Source organism: Spermophilus citellus, assembly GCF_964194105.1.
Source record: "Spermophilus citellus genome assembly, chromosome: 2".
In the NCBI taxonomy this organism is placed as follows: domain Eukaryota; kingdom Metazoa; phylum Chordata; class Mammalia; order Rodentia; family Sciuridae; genus Spermophilus; species Spermophilus citellus.
In genome coordinates this window covers 63,395,262-63,401,759 of record NC_138183.1, presented here as the reverse complement: position 1 = coordinate 63,401,759, position 6,498 = coordinate 63,395,262, and positions in this window count along the sequence as shown.

Sequence of the window (6,498 nt, the reverse complement as noted above, 5' to 3'; positions counted from 1 at the left end):
GTGACCCCCCTTCTTTTCACCCACAAGAATTCTGCTTTTAACATCATTAGGAATAATGTCTACATAAGAAACTTACCTTTTGATTTTTGTTTCCAAGTGTAATTATCCATGAAGTCAGGAAGCTCTGAGCTAAATCCCTATAGTTGCAAATTCTCTAATATTTAGTTCTGAGGATAGTTTGTCAATGTCTCCTGTTCTAACTCTCCATGTAAAGAGAGAAAGTTAATGAGGTCATTGTGTGGTCTTCTTTTATTTTGTCTAGATTAAAAGACTCCAAACCAGTTAAATTTTTCTCTTATGGGTCTGATTTATAGATTCTTTAATTAATCTCAATTGATATTCTATGTATTTTTTTGGTCCCTCTGCTTTATTCCACATATGCTGTCCTCAAAGATCTGAAAAAGGTAAGCGTAATTGAGGAACAACTTACTAACTTCCTTTTCACAGAGGAAAATTGGAACTTCAGGGATAAAATGACTGCTTAGAGCCTCAAGAGAAAGGGGAAATAGAGTAGAGTCAAAGAACTCAGAGAGTACCCAATGGAGACAGGCTTAGAATCAAAATAAGGTCTTAGTCTATCACCCACCTTCTGTGTCATTCATTGGCCATGTGTGAAGTGGGAATAACAATGTCTTTTCTTTCCCAGAGACTTCATCAAGTTCATAAAAGACCATTATACACAATGGTGGATGGCATAGAAATGTCATCAGAACCCAAGGTAAACATAAAATGCCCCATATCATCAAGAAAAAATTAACCCCTAAAAGTGCAATGATTAAGAATTTAACTGTAGCAAATTAGATTAATGATTTGTTGCAATAAATCAGTGGTGGAGATAATTTAAGGATATCAAACCCAATCAAGATGATACAGTGGAAGGGTTAGCAAAAACATTAGCCATAACTCAATGTCCACTGTATTATAAATAAACTATTATATTATTTTTAACCTCTCATACATAGAAAATATGTGTAGTAATATTTTTCTCATTCTTTCACAAAATGACTCCTGCCTTGCTAAGAAAGGTCAAATATTTTGCCAAAGGCAGTGTGACAATTGGAAGCAGAGCCTGGACAAGAACAGTCATTTCATCTAAGTCCTATTTTAATTTTCTTCAGGAGTCTAGGAACACAGCTGAGGAGGGCAGCTGATGCATTGGGATCATATGTCTGAAGGTGTAACACAACCACCTATAAACAGTGAACAACTGAAGCTGACAATCAAGAAGCTGAAATAGCAATTGTGTTCTAGAGAGACCATGTTCATAGAAGGATGAGGTAATGGAATGCAGTAAAAGAAACCTCAAAGAGGAAAAAAAAGGTAGTGTTTATCTGCTTTGTTGTAGAAAAAGTGTACAGGCTTTAAAGGGCAAAAGATGTAAATGAGGCTATGAAGACCAGGAAGAAAATTCCTTAACATGACCATGTTCCCTGGACCTAATTCATATACCAAGTGACCTTGGACTGAACAAAGGCAATGGAAACATCTCTATCTTTATCCAACAGTACTTTGGTGGTATGCTTTGTATACCAACCTTTTGAAAGAAATACTATTGGGCATTAGTCCCTAAGAGCCAAACTAGTGTCCAACAGAATTTTGTCTCTGAAAATCAAAGGTTGTCTATAAACAATGGTAACCTGGGCCAAATTCTAACACACCTTGGAAGCTACTCTGTTGGCTGTGTTATCTGACATTCTATTTGTTTTTTATTTTTTGTGATACTGGGGACTGACCGAGGGCCTGATACATACTAAGCAAATGCTGTACCAGGGAGACAGTGCCTGTGTCCTGTCATGTCTTCTTTATTTTAAATGTCATGATACTATTTATATCTACTATATCTTAGAATCATAGAATAGATTTTAACCTTATTTTTCATATTCTAGTGATATTGACAGGTGAAGCATCTTGCCCAAATGACATAATTAGTGACAATATTTAGACATGAACCAAGTCTCCTGAGTTCCATTAGAATCTGCTTTTTCTCTCTTTTGCTATTTCTTCCTATATTCTGCCCTTCATTTTATTTTTTGAAAACTCCCTATAGCAGGGACCATGTTTTGTCATCCATGTTCTAATTTTCTTTCTTGAAACTGTGGATAACAATACTTCCTTTACAGGGATGTCATGAGAATAAAATGAGACTAATGTAAATCCATGACACCTTGCTTAGCATGCAGTAAATGCTGAATGCATTATCTTCCACTCATTCCTTGACTCCAGGTGATCTAAGCACATTGTTTCAGTGAGCCTGGTTTTGTTACTTTCCTTCACAACAGTAGAAGCATGTGGTTCTCAGGCTGGACTGTAATTGGGATCCGCAGGGGTGTCATAAAAGCTACTTATGCCAGGTAGATCACAATCCCCTAGGTTCTGACTTAATTGCTCTAGGGAGAAGAAGGGCCAGGTATTAGTATTTAAAAATCTCTCTAGGTATTTCAAATGGGTAGTCAAAAGATGAGAACCATCACTGAGAGTATTATAAAGGCTGAGATTTTGTCATGCTCATCTTTGGATTTGCAGGGCCCAAATCAACATGTTACAGGAGACACTGAATTTTGGATGATTTTGAAGGATTTAAATAATCATGATATCACTCAATTGTTACTGTATTTGTTCATGAATTCATTAAGTAATTAAAATAATTCTATCCTGTTATAGCTGCTCTTCTCTCATGTTTAATGTAAGTCATACCACATAGTTAACCAAGTCATTCTTTCATGAATGCACATCATTTCTTTTCTCCTAATATGTTTTTCCCTTTTTCTGGTTTCAACCTCAGGCTTCCAGGAAACTTGGCAATTAAATGTCAGTTGAAATTAATGTGCTCATATATTAATTCATGGAGTCAGTATGCATTTATTGAGTCTCTAAAATGCTGACCACTGTGCTGGGTAAAAGAAATATAAAGATGAATAAGACAGGTGTTTTCAAGGAGTAGCAAGAGCACTGGTGAGATGTACTGGAAAATATAAACAATTGTGATAATCATTTGATGAGAACTCTGGAGAATCATGGACTCTCAATTGCCCAGAAATAGCTATTATTTTTCCATGTCTCTTTGGTCTAGTTTTACCCTCTGTATTACATAGCATACAGATAGAATTTTATGTTGAATATAGGTTAAAGTCTTATGAAAGTAGTTGGAGTGAGGCATCCAACTAATAAATAAATAGAAGGAACAAGTCTGGCACTCTTTGATAAAATTCTTGAAAACGATCTGTCTTTGCTCCTATCAGAGGAGAATTTTTTTTTTGCCATGACATTTTGATAGCATTGATTATTTATAGCAAAGATTTGTTTCTATTCTCAGTTCTTTTTCATTATCACATGAAGTATATTTAAAATTATGCAGAGTTTCAGAACGCACTTTTCTAATTATCAGGGGGGAAATTCTTGACAATTTGAGGAGATTAAATTTCTTATCTTCTGACTGAATTACACCCACTCACCCACCCTTCTCCTAGAGACTCCCATAGGATATATTCATTTTAGATGGTAAGTCTGAAGGCTAGGCTTCATTTGACCAATGAAAATAAAATACTATATACTAAGGGTTTGGAAAGGAATAATAGAAAACATATTACTTCAAGTTTTTCTAGTCCTATTCATTCAGTGAATGGCTATTATAACTCAAAACCAAGTTTCAGGCATTTTGTATGCGAGGTTGGTAATTTAATCATCTTACAAGGCTCTTTGAGGATGGAACCAAAAGGGTAAAAAAAAAAAAAGCTTTTTGAAGGGTTCAGAAAGATCTAGAGAATGACCTGTGGTTAGATAAGACATCCCAGAAGAGAACTGACCATAAAGGAGTTGAAGCTGTATGTGTATCTGCCCATACTGGGGAGGGACAGTGGTACTGATAATAAAGATGCACCTTCTCTGTGCCAGTTCTAGTTTGTCTAGGGCAGGGTTTCTCAACCTCCAATTGAATGACATTTTAGACTGGATAATTCTTTATTGTGGGGACTGTTCTGGCCATTGTAGGATGCTTAGCAGTATCCCTGGCTTCTACTTACTAGATGCCAAAGGCACTCCCAGTTTTTTTTATAAAAACATGTTTTATTGGTGCATGATAAGTATACATAATAATCAGGATTCATTTTGACATGATTGTACACGTGTGGAATATAATTTACTCCAAATCAGATCCCAGTACTTTCCCTCACTCCTCTTCCCTTTTCTCTATGCTACTGGTCTTCTATTTATTTATAGTTTTCTTTAAATTAGCACATTATAAATATGTATAAAGGTGAAGTTTACTGTGGCATATTTATATATGTACGTAGGAGAGTTTGGCCAGTTTCATTTCACTCACCATTCCTCCCTTTTCCTGTCCCTCCACCCTTTTGCTCATTCTCCTTCCACCACTCCACTGATCTCTCTTCTGTTTTCATGGAATTCTCCCAGCCCTTTCTTTGCTTATTTTCAGTCTAGCCCTCCACATATGAGAGAAAACTTTTGGCCCTTGATTTTCTGAGCCTGGTTTATTTCATGTAGCATGATATTCTCCAGTTCCATCCATTTGCAGCAAATGCCATAATTTCATTCTTCTTTATAGCTGAGCAAAACTCCATTGTGTACATATACATTTTCTTTATCCATTCATCTGTTGACAGGCACCTGGGCTGGTTCCATAACTTAGGTATTGTGAATTACACTGGTATAAACATAGGTGTGGCTCTATCCCTATAGTATACTGATCTTAGGTCTTTTGGCTGCATACCAGGAGTGGGATAGCTAGGCCATATGGTGGTTCCATTCCTAATTTTTGAGGAATCTCCATACTGCTTTCCAGAGTAGTTGTACTGATTCATAGTCCCAGCAACAATATATGACACTCCCAATTTTGGTAGATATTGACCAAATTTCCTTGGAAGCAAAACTGCCTTGTAGACAACCACTAGTCCAGGATAAGCTCAGGGATGTTGAAGCCAAACAAGTTTTAAAATCTATTAAACATCTGTAATGCAGTCCCAGGTTATGCTCTACTGTACAGTGAAGTCAAAAGGGCATGGACCCTGTGCATTTATCTACTGTTAACATTAATAAACAAATTAATACTAAATTGTGAACATACGCATAGGCAAATGACTTAGGTATTGGAAGATTAGAGCTTAAATACTATGTTTATATAGGAACTGCTATTTTTAAAAAGACTTAAGATATAGGAGAATCAAACCTACTCTATATTTTTTGTGTGTGCATGTATATATACATGCATCATATATACGTACATAAACACACATACATATAGATACTTGTATACATATATAGTACTTGGAACTGCAATTCCTTGATTACATTATTGAGAAAAATAACCACTTATCTTGCTGTATAAACTTAAAGAAGTTATTGGCTTCTGGGGGCCTTTGTTTTCTATGAGATGGGGATGATAACTGCTTACCCTATTATAAAATAAAGATCAAGACATAATAGAATGATGTCAGTTGAATGGAAGTATATGAAGTCACTGAATTTATTCTCTAAGAAAACCCTGAGTTAAATATATATATAAAAGCCTTTATGAGAGTCCCCAAAACAAAGTTGAAAGTTGTGGTACCCTAGGCAAGCTCAAAATCAAGAACAGCTGCATTGAAATGGATAAGAATATCTAACCATATTTAGTCCTTTCTGTAGATTGACACAGCTTGTAGTTTAGAGGAAAATTCCAACTCACAAATTTGGAAGGTAAGTAAAGAGTGAAACACATGTGTAATGTTTTAGCTTTTGGGGTTGCTGGATAAGGGACTGGTTTCTGTTGTGCCTAACTCAAAGCACTAATGAGAAATTGGCATAATTTGGATGCCTGGAGGCTACTTAGGACAAGAGAGCTCAACAGTTTGAGGCAGCACCCCAAAGAACTTACGTCAGGGAAAAGCTGGTTCGGCTCAACGCAATCAGGAGAGATTGCTCAGCTTGTGGCTTCTCACTTGGGTGGGAAAGAGAAAAGTAGAATATGTAGGCATTGTTCTGGCTTTTGGGTCTATCTGAAGGACTTATTTCTGTCTCATCTGACATGAAACTGTAATGGGACTAACTAACATTCTTGGATGGCTGATGGCTGCAGACAGCAAGAAAGCTAAGCCACTGTTATAGTTCTAGAGAACCTGCAGTACTTCAGACAGAAAACAGATCAAAAGTTCTTGAAAGAAAAACCCAGCAAATCTCTCTCATTGAGAAATTACATGCGTAAGCTCAGAGAAAATATGTCCCTATGAAAATTTTGAGAGGCTTCCAGAATCTCTAACTGGATTAATTGATGAAGATATCCCTTTATAAGATGCCAATCTGTAAAGACTGAGAGAAGTGGTTGGTTATTTCAAATGCATAATTCACAACAAAAATAGCAACACACACACACACACATACACACAAACAAACAAAACAACAAAAATGAGAGAAACATGACCCAAACAAACGACCAAATTAAATTCCCAGAAATAGAACCTACAGAAATGGTGATCTATAAGCTACTTGTCAAATACTGTTTTAAAA